Genomic DNA, 14373 nt, shown 5'->3' with positions numbered 1-14373 from the left:
TCACTGTATTACAGGTGTCATGCTCACCCTGTATTGTCACAATCCTCACCCTGTAGCTATACAGGGGTTTCCAATCCGAGATGGGAATCAGTCTTCACTGCACGGGGAAAGCCAGAACCTACATCCACAGCTACATCTTTCCTGCTGTGACTGCCAGCTCAGACTGCTGTTTGGACACCTTCAGAGTATCTGAAGGCACACCAGACCATCAAGCCAAGAAATCTATTCCAAATGTCGCATTTAAAATAGTCTATTCATATAGTGCTTGTTATGAGATTATGACTAATCCATCAATTGATAGCATCTACATTCCCCAGATCTCAGCTGCAGTCCTAAACCGTTCCGCGGATCTAACGAGCATTAATTTCCCATCGATCACTACCACTTGTGACCACTGGACAAGGATGAGAAATGTAGCCTTTCTCTGTCAGCCAGCCTTGAGTACATTACCAGTTCCACCTCTACCTTACTGTAAACAAAGCCACCACTCAAAGCTCAAGGTGAGTTTACCAGTGACAGAAAGGACAACAGAAGACTTTTTGCCATTTTCTGCAGAGTTCTGATGCAGTAGCCCTGAGAAAAGATTCTACGAAAGATACATTCAGCTCCAAGATACTATCATAAACTCAGGACAAGGTATTCAGAGGGTGTCGATCTGCATAGTTTCACTAATCCTGCATCAGCTAACAGCCTGATTCTTGTCATTCACCAGCTCATTTATTGGAGACAACACCAATGCAGAAGGCAACAGAGAATGAAAAATTACCTTTAGGACTGGTGAGTTTATAATGCTTTGGGACAGACTGCATATTTCCCAAATTAAATTTTCATATTTAACCAAGGAGAGAAATGGAGACTTCAAGGAACATGACTTGCTCCCACCAGCTGTAGAAGCTGTATGTAGCATTTTGAATTTTATATATTTATTTAAAACTTCGGAGAAATTGCAAAAGAGAAAATTAGGAAAATATTTTCATTTACAAAGTACTTTTTTTTTTTTAAACCTTTTATGAATCAATAATTCTTGCTCTTTGCTGAATAGAAACATGCTGAGAAAAAAGTTTGATTGCGCTATTTCAGGATTTCCTCCCACAGAAAGAAAGAGGGAGTGATAAAAAATCTTTGGACTTCAAAAAGCATTACAGTGAAAGTTCAACTCAGTTCCCATTGTTTTCTGACCTGGTGTCTGTAATGACTATTAGAGTTTCATAATACAAAAAAGTCTTTTTTTCAATCACAAAAAGGCAACACAACAAATCAGCAGATTTGCTGCCATGAGAGAATTGTGTCCAATTTGCTGTCATGAGAGAAATGTGACTCGCTGCCTATAGGTCATGAACCTTCTCTTAAAATGAGCAACATAAACAATTTTAAAAAATATTAATGTCTATATAATGATAGTCAGGAAACATCACTAACAACAGTGGTGACATACATCTGTGCTAATTCTACAGTTTTTTGATGCACGCTGGCACTACACAAGGGTATGTTCAACCCCACAGAACAGCCAGCAGAGCATCCTTCCCCACATTGCTCACAGGGCAAGGGGAACAAACGTGTGGGCTGTCATTTGTGCTTATTCTGCCCTGTTCTCTCTGCACTTTGTGCTTCATCACTTGCCACAGTCAACAAATATCCTCTGAAGGATTTCTGCGCACAAGGGAAAGGTTCATTCCAAATCCTGCTGAATGAGGTTACAGCAGGGAGGAGGCATCCATTTTGAAAAAGGACAGATGTTTTGACCCTGAAGCAGCAGTAGCCCTGATCTGAGTCCCTGTGTGCTAGGAACACTGAGTACAGGCATTTCTTACACCAGCAGGTAAGAGGGACTGCGAAGAATGCAATGATGAAACCATGATCCAAAGGGAGAAAAGGGAAAGGATGAAAAGCCAGGATGGTGCCCTTAACCCTAAAAGTCACACTGAATCGCAGTGCTCAGGTCAGCTATGTTAACATCAATTTTTTGAGTACTATAACTATTTCCACTCCTCTTAACTCGCCAACCTTCTCCCCCTCCCTGCACACTACATCACATCGTATGACTAATGAGTTTGACCCTTTTCCAACCCCTATCTGCAGTCTCTCATGGCTCCGTCACTCGGTGCTTCCTGCCTTTATTAAATCAGATGGGCTGTGTGTGCTGTGAGTCCCAGGGCCAGAGGAACACAGAGAGACAGAGAAATGAAGGCCATCTTCTGCAAGCCTCCAGGGCTGTATGCCTTGTGCTTCCTCACTATATTACTTCACGGATGTTCCACTCAATCATTTTTTCTCACTCCCATGATAAAATCACTGCTTCCTCCTACCAGAAAGAAAAGGAAAGAAATACATGCCTCTTCATCATGTCATTCTGCATTGTGCAGGACTGCAGTATGAGCTTTCCAGGATATTTATTATTGCACTGCCTTACTTCAGCAAGGGTGATTCCTGCAGCTTCTGTCCCTTGCCCTACTCCCCATTTCGCTCTTTCCTTGTCTCACCTCCCCGCACCTTTCACCTTTCTATTCCTTCTCCCTGTCTAACTCACTTTGACCATTTCACCCTATCTTAACATCACTTACTCATCTCTCAAAGGGAGACAATTACCAAATCTCCAGCAACCTGAGGATTTCTAACATTTTTACTCGCTGTTTACCTCCCTGTGCTGGGATGGCTAACTCACTCTCCTTTTCTCACTTGTGTTTGGATAGTACCAGGAAAGATGAAGTAGAAGAATTCCAGCTTAATATTTCTCTTGGAAAATCAAATAGAAAGATTCAGCAGGGACAGATCAGTCTATCTCATTTCTCATGTGAGACGGGAGATCTGTCCGAGCCTTGGCAGAACAGCTTACCTGAAACTTCTGCAGAAATGAGTGCCTGAGGACTTGCAGCCCAGGTCTCAAAGAAAGCCCATTGCTTGCACTGCCCCTGTTGGTAGTCTCAATGTTAACGAAGATTTTCAAAATCCATGTATTTCAATTCCAATTTGAACAAAACCAAATAGAGAAACATCAGCACGCTGCACAAAAGTTACTTCTTTCGGCAAGGCTCCAACCTAAGCAGCCCAGTACAATGCCATCATGCGTTGCCAGCAACACTCACCTATTGCCTGTCCTGACAACATCTGGCAGATAAACATACATAAGTGAGAGATTTGTGTCACTTGTTACAGTAAGTGGAACTCAGAAGTAGATCCTGCCTGGAATTGAATGCCACACTTCCTAGGGTGGCGGATGTATAAATACTGCATGTAGAATCAATAAATGATTACTAGCTCTGTTAACAAGTGGCTAATGTCTTGTTACAGACTTTTATAGAGTCCAGTTGGTCAATAGGTTGCATTTAACCAAGACTTATGATCATCTACATCACATAATAACTATGCCTGTAATATGCTTACACAGTCTATTCATCATGCATTAATCCTTTTAAATTTATTTATTAATATGCTCTTATTCTAATGCTTCACCAAATGGAATAACAACAACTGGCAAAAGATGAAGAGCTGTGCGTTGTGGAGCCATGTTTTACCTTCCGTGGAGAACAAACCCACCCCAGAGATTAGACCCGGAGCATTAGCTCAGGCTGGGAGCACGCTTGGAGCCTGTCAGCATTTGATTAGAGGCAACACGGATCAGCTATCCCAGAGCAACAAAGCAGGAAGCACACTGAGACATCAGTAGGGAAAAAGCCATAGACAATGAGAGATTAAACAGTCCAGAAATGAAATGAGTAGAAACTATTGCAAAAATCTCTGCTTAATCTCTTTGGACTAAATGCTCTGTCTACAAAGTCCTTCATTGCAGGTATACAACTCTTCCAGGTGAGGAGTTGTGTAGCCACATAATGCACCCACAGCAGCCCCTTAGAAACAGGAAGCCCCTTAGATTGCACATCTTCAAATGAATTCTTTCATATGCAGAATGCATCCTGTATTATGAGCTCCAGCTTGTGCCTGCTGACTTGCTCTTACATTTGTAAAACGCATGGATGGGATCCCAGTAACATTCTCACAGACAGAACAGAACAGCCTTGAACATCAGTAAGCACCCTTTTACACCAACATTGGTTCCCTCCATATTCTTCTGGGAGCAAAGGCATTAAAGCACAAGACTCCACACCCACTCTCTTCCCTTCCTATTGCCAGAGTGGTGAATGCAAGTGTCAGTTATTGTGTACAGTTGTGAGGAGTGTGAAGCTTTGCCTATCATCTTAAAAATCAAGCAGTTAGAGAGTATTTCAGAAATACTTAATGGGATTTTCCCACCAGTAAACCTTGTGCTCAATGGTACATTTTAATAAGAACAGAATCAAAATCTCATTTATAGACTAAGAAGGTTGAGGGTAACATTAGGGGAGGCTTTGCCAGAGAAAACAGAAGACTTAATAAGAGCCGGGCTCAAGAGTATTAGTAAGAAAAGTTGTGAGCTGCCTACAGGCTTTTTCTCTTCTGGTATCAGAGTGGAAGAAAAGCCCCTGTGGTTGATTCATTATGCTGTTTCATTTCTTCATATATAATTTACATGCAATGTAAATACAGTAAATTATTATTTCTGGATTGCATTCTTGGGCCCTGATCCAAAGCCCACTGAAGCTGAGAGAAAGTCTTCTAGGTTGCAAAAATCAAATGTTATTGAGAAACAGGCTTATTGTCAGCCAACATTCATTAGAAAGGAGTTTATATTCTAGCAAGGGTTAAAGACCCAGGTCCCTGCTCAGCAAAATGTTAAGTACATGCTTAACTTTAAGGTTACACTCAAATCCCAAGTGGATCTAAAGCACATGTTTAATTGCTTTGCTGAATCAAAGCAAGTACAGATTTTTATCTGAATTTAACTGCTACCAGCAGTAATCTGGACTACTGGTAGCTGATACCACAACTAACTTTCTTGGAGACTTTAGGAACTTAGTCTAGATCCATCCAGACGCACACATACAAAAACAGCCCAATCAACCAAATAAATAAAGAAAAAAATAAAATAAAATCACCACCATAACCATTAGGATTGTTTTGCAGATGGGAGGAATGGAAAAAAAAAGGTTCCGTGTCATTTTAGTTCTCAGATGTAGGCTTGCATCTGCTTTTCTTTTATATGAACTTCTGTGTGTATCACTGCTGTTTTGATTCTCTAATCTTGCTGCTCCCAGGGCTCAGTGGGTAAAGCTTTCTGCCTCAGGAGCAGAAAACACTCCTTATTTGGGTGGCAAAGCAAAGCCAAGTGTCTGAAATCTCTGTGCCTTCTGATCCTAATAATCCACTGTTGGAACAAGATGACCTCAAAGGTCTTTCCCATTAAAATCTTACAGACTTAACAGTTCTTTTGGATAAAAAGCAGTAATTCAGATGCTCATGGCCTATCCCTCGCTTTACCTTCACTGTATTTAAGTGCATTAAGGTGGGAGTACCCATGGACAACAGAACCGTCTTCACCTCCCTACTGCAGTCTGACTGCTACAATTTCTCCATCATTCCATTCTTCCCACACTTGAATTTAAAGACAACTTCACAACTTTCCATCCTCTCAACACCTTCTGTCAGGCAACGAAGAGCGAATAGTCCTGTTCCTAAGCTTGGGAACCAAAAGTCTGGCAAGTTTAACTATGGACAAACCTGCTGCTGCTCCAGTTACTGTGCAGGTCCAAACAAGCTTGCCTGTTCCAGGAGAGTAGCCTTTTTAAAATTCATATTTCAAAACTCACAACCCTTGTCACAGAAACTCTCAGCAATTTCCCTGGGATCACACAAAGCACAAGCAAAGCAGTGATAATACCTTGGTCACAAATCCACTAACTTACCCTGGTGCTGAAACATCCAGCTCAGCCACATCCTTGATAACAAACCATTCCCACGAGCTCCTTCTCAGGATAGGAAGGTGTCTCGCAGATCAGCAGCTCCAAAACCTTCCCTTGCATTTCTCCATGTGGAGAATGCTCTCAGAGATATCTTATGCCTTTCTCCCTCTTACTCTGCATATAAACAGCAAGTCTGATGCATAAAGACAGCTGCAAACAAAGGAAAAACTTTACACTGCATGCACAAGATCAGATATCCATCAGTCTTCCTGCTCAGGCCCTCTTGTCACCCTGCAAACTCACAGAGCCCCCAGTGCAAGCACTGTTTCACAGCCTTTCAGCGGCCTTCTGTTGGCCATGGCTGCTGCTGCTTTGGGGGATCTCTTGAGAAGCACTACAGAGTTGTACACTGATTTGTTAATGTCATCAAGAATGAGGAAAGATTGCAGGGGAGAACTCATATATATTGAAAACAGAGAGACAATGCTGACGTGTGCTGGAGGTCTTTCAAGGTTAGCATATGCCACTGGATTAATCCCAGCAGTCTTAAGGTAGAGGTGAGAAATGCTCAAATTATTTGACTAACTTCAAAAGGAAAGATATTTATGCCTCTACCTTTTGGCATCCTTATTCTGTCCCAAGCCAGGAAGAGATAGAAAACTTTCTAGAAAGCCAGCTCCATAGCTCTGACCAATAGGCTCCAAAAAGTGTTGTAATCTTGGCTCACTTAAGCCAATTTCAAGAAAGAAACATCTGTGCTAGACTTACAATAATTGCCTGTCAGGAGCCTCTTTGTTGCAAGGAAAATTTTTTGCTTTTAAGTGGAAAATGGGATAGCAATGGAGAAATACCAAAGCAGCATTTTGCACCAATGAAAACTTCTGACCAAGAGGCAACAGCTAATTCCCTCCCCATTTATCATCATTTTACACAGTCTCCCAGAAACACGTTGCGACTGTCAGTGGTTGCCCACAGAGAATGATTTGTACTGCCCCTCTCCAGATGACCAAGATGTCCTGATTTGCCATGAAGCAGCAGAATTGCATTCAAAATATTTTCAGTGATTTTCTCTTCACTGCTTCTGCGCCAAAGCTGCCCCAGCTGCTACTCCCCAAGAGGAATCAGAGACTTTCAGGACTCTAAGTCCCCACTGTGCCCAATGACATCTGCAGTTAGAAGTTGCACAGGAGCAGCAATACCGTTGGGGTTCAGCTTCCCAAGCCTTGCTCTGCAACGAGCCCACTGCTCAACTTTTTGTAGTAATGGCTTTTGCTCTGACTGCCAGTCAGCAGGGAATGGAACAGCAGGTATTCCCCTTTTCCAGAAATGGAAGATAACACACCATCGCTGAAGGTGCAAGAAGCTCACACTCATAAATGAGGGAAATTAATTCCACAGGATTACGTATGTGCATGGCTTACTTCCCATAATCCCACCCCAAGGAGAGCTTCCCCGCAGCCCCAGAGCCTGTTTTACAGCTCTCTCTGTGCCTTCAGGTGTGGCTGCTGCATTGCTGTGGGGGCCATGGGAAGACTTACAGCTGCATGCAACTGGGGGCTGCAGGCCAGCACAGGGCAGAGCCCCACATGGGGATGCCTACACTGCGTGCTACGCCGCCCGACTATGCAGGCATGCAGGGCAGGACCTGGGTTGTCTGCAACCTGAAGGACAGCCTCATGTTTCTGGGAGCAATGCTACGTGGCATCTCCTAATTAAAAAACACAAATAAAGGACCTTAGCTTTAAATTCAACTGCCTACTGTGTAAATAATGTTCCATCTAGATGCTTTCTAATGAAAGCTAGCAAATCTATTGAGATGGTGGTTTTACAAAACAAAACAGAGAAGAGAAATGAGATGTCTACAGAGGGTTAAGCCCGAAATTGCTGCTGTTTAATGACATGTGTGCAATTTTCCTTTCTTTGGAAATAAATTCTTTCTTTGCTGAAAATTATGAGGAGCATGAAAGTGAAGAGATTACTGAATAAAGAACAAAGATCATCTAAAAATGAGGTGGAAAACATCTCACCTCGATGATATCCTGGAGGCTGGCGGAGCTCCTTCCAAATCCATTCTTCCTCACTTCTCCTCCCTTGGCCACCTCTCCTATACAGGTCAACAGAAACATTGCGTATACCAGTTATTCAAGAAACTGCTTAAACAAGAAAATGCTGGGCTGGAAACATCTCTGGGTAATAGGAATAGGCTGATGGGTTTCTTTCTGGCCATCAGAATGGGCTGGATATGAGTAGTGATTGCAGGGTAACACATACACTTGCTTTCTCTGCTGCTACCTTCTTATTACTGCATTTTTTCCCCTCGTCTGGTGCTCTAATAGTCACTGCTTTCATTAGTTTAGAAATAATATACTGTGTTCTCTAGGTCAGTAATTTTGTGCTTGTTGTCTGTGCTGTCATTAACATCATGCAGCCTCAATAGAAAAAGCTAAGCATCCTTTGCAGTTTGCAGTGAAGATCAGTTAATAAGAACTAAACACCACATGTGGAATCTGAGGTCTTGCCAAGAAGAGATGTTAAATTTCTCCAGCAAATCTTCCTAGTCCATAAACAGCTGAGTTGCCACACCACACAGCAAGACACTAAACCAAGTGGCTATTTGCAGGTATTGTGGTTCCCAAACTCCCCTTACAGCAGCACAGAGGCCATTCACCTCTGAAGGGATCCTGTGCAAAAACCTTGCTCTGAAACCACCACTCTCTAACTCACACTGTCATTTCGTTATGCACTTGGCTCGCACCAAGCCTGCTGGCCGCAGATACATGCCAGCTGCGTAGGAAATTGCAGTGTACTTCTCTCATGCCAGCTTTTAGGTGTTGCAGACTTACTCATGCTCGTACCATCAAGCTGACATGCTCTTGATTTGCCCAGACTCGAGCTGGCATGGCTTGGGGAAAGACATTACTGGTCAGCTCCAGTTGACTCATTCCCAGTGGTTGTGCAGTCAACAGAACTGACATACATCCTACACAGAGCTTAAACTTTGCTTTACCTCTACTGGAATAAAAGTGGTTTCTCATCCCTGTAATTACGTACACTACAGTGATCTTTTCATATTTCTGGAAGATCTGGTTTCTTATGTCATGTATTTTAGCAGCTATCCCATTGTGGGGAGACTCTTATTTCCCTTCAGCATCCTGGCTCCTTAACAAGTGCTTACATATCTAACATTTCCTGACATCACCCTGCATTTTCTCTAGACTCTTCCCATTCTCTAGTACAGGTCTCTTAATCTCACTCCTACATTCTATTCATCACAGAAGTGTTTACGCCCATTAAACCCGCTGGGTACATTAGCCATGGCACACCCATTAGCCACCCAAACCTCAGTGACACCTGAAGCAGCCCCTTGGCAACACCTGCTGCTAATTGGGTCTTCACTACACTACTAGAGAAAGAGAACCTGAACTCACAGCAAGATGGGTCAGCTGCCAGCAGTCATTTTGTCTATGCTGGGAACACCCTCAGTGTCAATTCTTCTGTATCAGATCCCTAATAGCCCATTAGTGGAGAAACAGGCATATCCAGATACCTCACCTCATCATGCTCAGCATGGAAACAAGTGCCCAAACTGTGCTCACACACACACGTACACCCAGTTGAGAGAGCAGGAAAACCTAAATTGTGCCAGTGAGAACTTGGAGCTGATGCTGACCTAGCAATGTCAGTATGTCTGTAGAATCCAATTCAACTATGAGCATCAGCGCTCATGAACGTCAGCTAAAATTAACAGGAGGAAAAAGACTTTGAGTGTATTGCTTGCTAAATTGCATGATGGTGAATTTACATACAATATACAACTATGTAAAATGAAATCAATGTGATTTCTTTTATTTGGAATGAGAGAGCACATTTTGTAAGTTCTGTTACAATAAAACATCTGCTAAGTGAAAGCAAATGGCTCACCTGCAGATCAAATTTGAAAGTGTTTAACCAGTGTTAACAGAAAATTCAAAATCTCACAGCTTGAGAATACAAGAGTTTCACTATGATCAATAAGTCCAAAGAGGCATATTTTATTACTGATATAACTGTCCCAGCACAAACATGCCTTTGCACAAGCTTATGACAGTCTCCCTTCAAAATGAATTAAGGCTAGAAAAGAAAAAAAGTACCCTCGTGGTTACTGCATCCATTTCCTTGGAAGGAATTTGTAAATCCATGAGTCCTGAGACACTCCTATTCTGTACATCTGAGGCTAGAACTTGAGTTGAGAAATGAACTTTAACTGCAGGTACATAATTGCAAAGTTCTTCATCCTGAGGAACTCATATACTTGCACATAGAGCATCTGGTATTGATTTCATATGCCATTGACTGAATCCAGTACAGCGATTCCCTTGTAAACAGCAATCATCTTCTGACATTATCTTCATTAAGTGGGAACAGGAAGGGAGAATAGACAGGAAGAACTAAGAGTCAGATTCTTAAAGTGTTCAAAACCATCAACTCAGCAATGGATTTCAAAGAACTTAGCATCCCTTATAGAAGGGCAGACTTCCAGCAGAGGTCAGATGTTGGCAGACACAGCAGTCACAAAAGCCCACTCACCTGTTCAGATGACCAAGCAGCAGTAAGGACTTCCAAAAAGGTCCATCTCATATCTGTGGCAGTCAAAGAGACATCAGAGGAGGAAACTATTCACTGGCAAGAGGCACAATGATGCAGTTATGGAAGTAATTAAAAGAATCCAAGAAAGAAGACTTAATAAATGATAATAAACTAAAAAGGGATTCCTAACACCAGTACTCTGAATTTTTTATCTGTCATTTCTGAAAACATAAGGAAATAACTAATGGCTCTGTTCTGGGTGCTGGACAATTACATTTCTGACACTTTTTATCCTGTCCTAATCTTCTTTACCTCACTTCATCTCCCAAGTGGTACTAATTCCAGTTTACTCTCGTGCGAGGGACTGACAAACTCAAAGGATTCTGGAAATAGAAAGAATAGAAAGCTATAAGAGTTTTATAGTATCCCAGGTAATTCTTGGAGGAACCGACATCCCGGATGTCTGTCTGCCAGATCAGGTCAGTATCAGCTGTAAAGACCTCAGCAGATAACACTGTAAGACAAATTGATCATAGTGACCAAGGTGAAAGGAAGCATCCCAAGACATGTAACTACAGAGGAGTTAACATCAGAAAAGGTACGTGTGGATTTTTTCAGTTCTCCATGCTGGAGAAATGCAGCTGATACCAACCATTGCCCAAAAGTAACTGAACTATCCATTTGTAATAGAAGTCTTTTTTTTTCAAAAAGATATACTTCTCTATAACATCAGACTTGCAAGGGAACAGTTTCCTTGTCAATTGTCAATACCTCTTCATAATTAGGAAGTATGTCATTCCTGCCCTTGTCTCAAGATTCCACCAACTACAGAGAAGGTCAAGGGGCCAAAGACCATACCTCGGGCACTTCAGGTAGAGGTCTGCAGTTAAAATGAATGCATCTTCTCAAAGCACAGTGCTTTTTGGAGTGCTTAGATGAATCAGGTGAAGAAACTCTTGGAAGTCAATCATCCTTATGTTTGTAAATGCTTTGACTTTGCCATTATTCACCTGACTCTGGTGCTTTGTGCTCTTCTCAATATATCAATATATAAACCCAGGTCACGGACAGATGGGTGTTACAATGCTTCCCCAAATTTTAGTGATTTATTCCCAGTCTCTGAGATATTAATTTAATATATCTTACTTTGTCAATATAATTGTGATGGAATGCCCCTTCAGGTGAGTTGTAAAGGTGAAAAGAAAAACACTCTGTTCAAAGTAGCAAAGAAATGAGGAAAAGCAAACAAGCAAGATGTGTTAGATACTGTCTCAGAAACACCTGCATTTCAACAGTAGTTAAATGGATGTAGAAACAACGTCTATCAGGGCAGGTTTTAATCTCAGACAGCTCTCTCATTGCACATTTCTAACATATTATGATGTGATAGCTCATGCAGACTAACAGAGACCAGGATATGCTTGACATGAAAAGAAACATAGGCAATAAAAATACTTTTCTCACAAATTTTAGAGCAATATGTACCTGGAAAAATCCCATAGAAAGAGAAGTGAAGGTTCCTTATACGCTTTAGCTCAAAGATGATACAAAGATTTTTTGCATACTACAAAAAATTGTTTATACTAGAATACTAAATACAAAATATGGAATAAGCAGAAACAGCAATACAGTTCCGCCATTTTAAAAGCTCACAAGTAAGGAAATACAAATATAGACTAACTACAACTTTCATTATTTTCTGTGGTGTAACCACAGTCTTGAAAGCTCCTGCATTTCTTATCAAATATAGGACTTACCGTACTACTGTTCACATGAAAAGATGTTTATGAAAAGACAGACATGACATGCAATCAGCCTGAGTAAACATTATGGTTCATAGTTTGTATTTTTTGACATTTTGTGCAACTTTACTATTAAATTAATCTTGTTCTATTGCATTTAATGGAGCAATAGTTGGAGCTGAGCTGACAGCTAAGTTGTTACCACCATCAGAGCTTTGTGATCTCAATTTCTTTTCAATTAAGCCTACTTTCTGCAAGCTTCATTGATTTTGGTAGAAGAACTCCCATGTCATACCTTGATGATGACAGCAAATGAGGCCCAATGTCTTTCAGGGAGCTTTTCATCACCTGACAGGTAACTCGTTTTAAACATGTTCTGTGAGAAGCAGATTAAATACCTTAAAACCTCTTTTGGAGACTGTGTCAGCTCCAAGCCCTAAGCACTTTCCAAAAACCTCTGGATCCAAGAAACAGCCATCAAAGCCAACAGCATCTTATAGGAAGAAAACCAGGCCTACCTTTATCTACAAATTTGGCCCTAAAGTTTACCCACCCTGAGTGTCACGCTGGATTAACGATAGCTGACCAAAACCAACGCTCTCTGAAAAAGCCTCATTATAACTTGATTCTTTTTTTCCCAGTAATGGATAGGGAAATGCAGCAAGGGATAAGAGTACAAAATGTAAATGCAGATGTATAGTTCTCCTATTGCCTTCTCCCTCTCTCTTTCACTGTGTATAAATACAGCCTCTCTCTATATAAATATATAACTATGCATCTTTGTGTACTGGAGCCCAGGGCTAATGTTGAGCTGACAATAGTGGCACTAATGCTAATGAATTCTGATTATTCGGATCGGTCATTAAACTAATAAGCCCATCTCCAAATTAGCGTGGCTGCTTCAGCCAGCGAAAATTTAATCAAATCTGCTTCATTATTTCAGACGTGGTGCACTTGGCGAAAGTGACTGCGGGAAAGGAGAATGGGACCCTCATCTGATAATTTTATCACTTGACTACCAGACCATGAAAAAATCGGTGTGATGAATTTTTTTTTCTGGGGGGTGAGGGTGTGGAGCAGAGGGTGGGTGTGCATTCGTGTGCTGCTTCAGCCTTCCCTCATGTTCCCTCCTAATTAAACTAAACCCATCCTCCCTTCCTCTGCCCTGTAACTGTTTTGTTTTTCCACATCTTCCCCACCCCCCTCAATATCTTAGCTCTCTTCTCTTCCTTCCCCCAGGTCCTGCTGTGCCCCATCTCCTAGCCTTTGCACGCATGACCAAGGAACAGAGCTTTCAGCATCTACGACAGAGGTTATACAGCAATAAGTCTATCTCTTTCCCAACCCCAGCCTTCCTGCACACAGATTTGGCGGCCTCTCTTTGCCCTCTCACCCTTATTTTTCCTTTAATTTCTGGGAAAAACAACAACATCAAACACAGATGAAACAAACATATCCCCTGGCAAAGAAAAAAAGGCATTTTTTGTTTCCTTCTTTTGCTTGGATTGCTAGTATTTTCAGTATAATGGGGAACATAGAGCCTATGGACTACACATATTTCTATGTACAGGAGCATAGAGCAAACTAAAGACACAATCCCAGGACATGTAACCAAATACATAAGCACCTACTGAAATGCAAACTCAGAATTACCTCTAGTGGTTGCATTTTGTAGTATTTTTACACCTGTGTATAGATCAGAAGCAAATTTCTTGGCTTCAAGGGCAGTGCTGCAATTTCACCCTGTATCCAAGGACACATTTTGTGGGCAGTCTTCTTCCTCCTGCAGGAGTAACGCTGTTCCAAGAGTAAAGGCAAGCAAGACTCACCTTTTGCATACTTCAAGTCCACTCACACATGCATATAAGGGAAAGGGAATCGTTAATTCTTCCAGTTACTAAAGAGAAACAGAACATTATGCTATTCCCCAAACCAGCTGTAGGTACAAAAACAATACTCCAAAGTCAGAAAGTAAATAAAATATGAAATAAAATCAGATCTCATTAATTTGCAGCATGCTCCATGCTCTTATCTCAGTAACTGTGTTCAGAAAGATAAATCTCACACTCCTTTCAGTAGTGGATAGCCCAACTGGAAGTTAAATAGAGAAATACATCCTGAAAGTAGTAAAGCACCACAATAGCCAGGAGGAGGAAAGGAGTCAAAGCAGAGCGCTGCCTTTTCCAGTAATGAGCAATTGTTCAAAATCCAACAAGACGTGTGAAGAAAGAACAGTCATTTGAAACAGCACTAGCCATTCCTGCTACAGCACAGAGATTTAGCGGCCCTTT

At 41.5% G+C, this 14373-nt stretch overlaps 1 long non-coding RNA gene across 3 annotated transcripts in view; it reads right to left on the bottom strand.

Annotated features, from left to right (window-relative positions):
* Nucleotides 1-10328, bottom strand: part of LOC146543205 (uncharacterized) — a 140789-nt gene extending 130461 nt beyond the window's left edge. The window contains exon 1 of one of the 3 annotated variants that reach the window (XR_014887081.1): nucleotides 7802-10328. This is a non-coding gene — a long non-coding RNA (uncharacterized LOC146543205). The remainder of the gene's footprint in view (nucleotides 1-7801) is intronic. The other 2 variants (XR_014887082.1, XR_014887083.1) reach the window with 2 other exon arrangements.
* Nucleotides 10329-14373: the final 4045 nt, after the last annotated feature.

This window comes from Meleagris gallopavo, chromosome 17 (genome assembly GCF_905368555.1).
Source record: "Meleagris gallopavo chromosome 17, MGAL_WU_HG_1.1, whole genome shotgun sequence".
Classification (NCBI taxonomy): domain Eukaryota; kingdom Metazoa; phylum Chordata; class Aves; order Galliformes; family Phasianidae; genus Meleagris; species Meleagris gallopavo.
The sequence above is the reverse complement of the archived record's forward strand: the minus strand, read 5'-3'. Positions and strand labels throughout refer to the sequence as shown.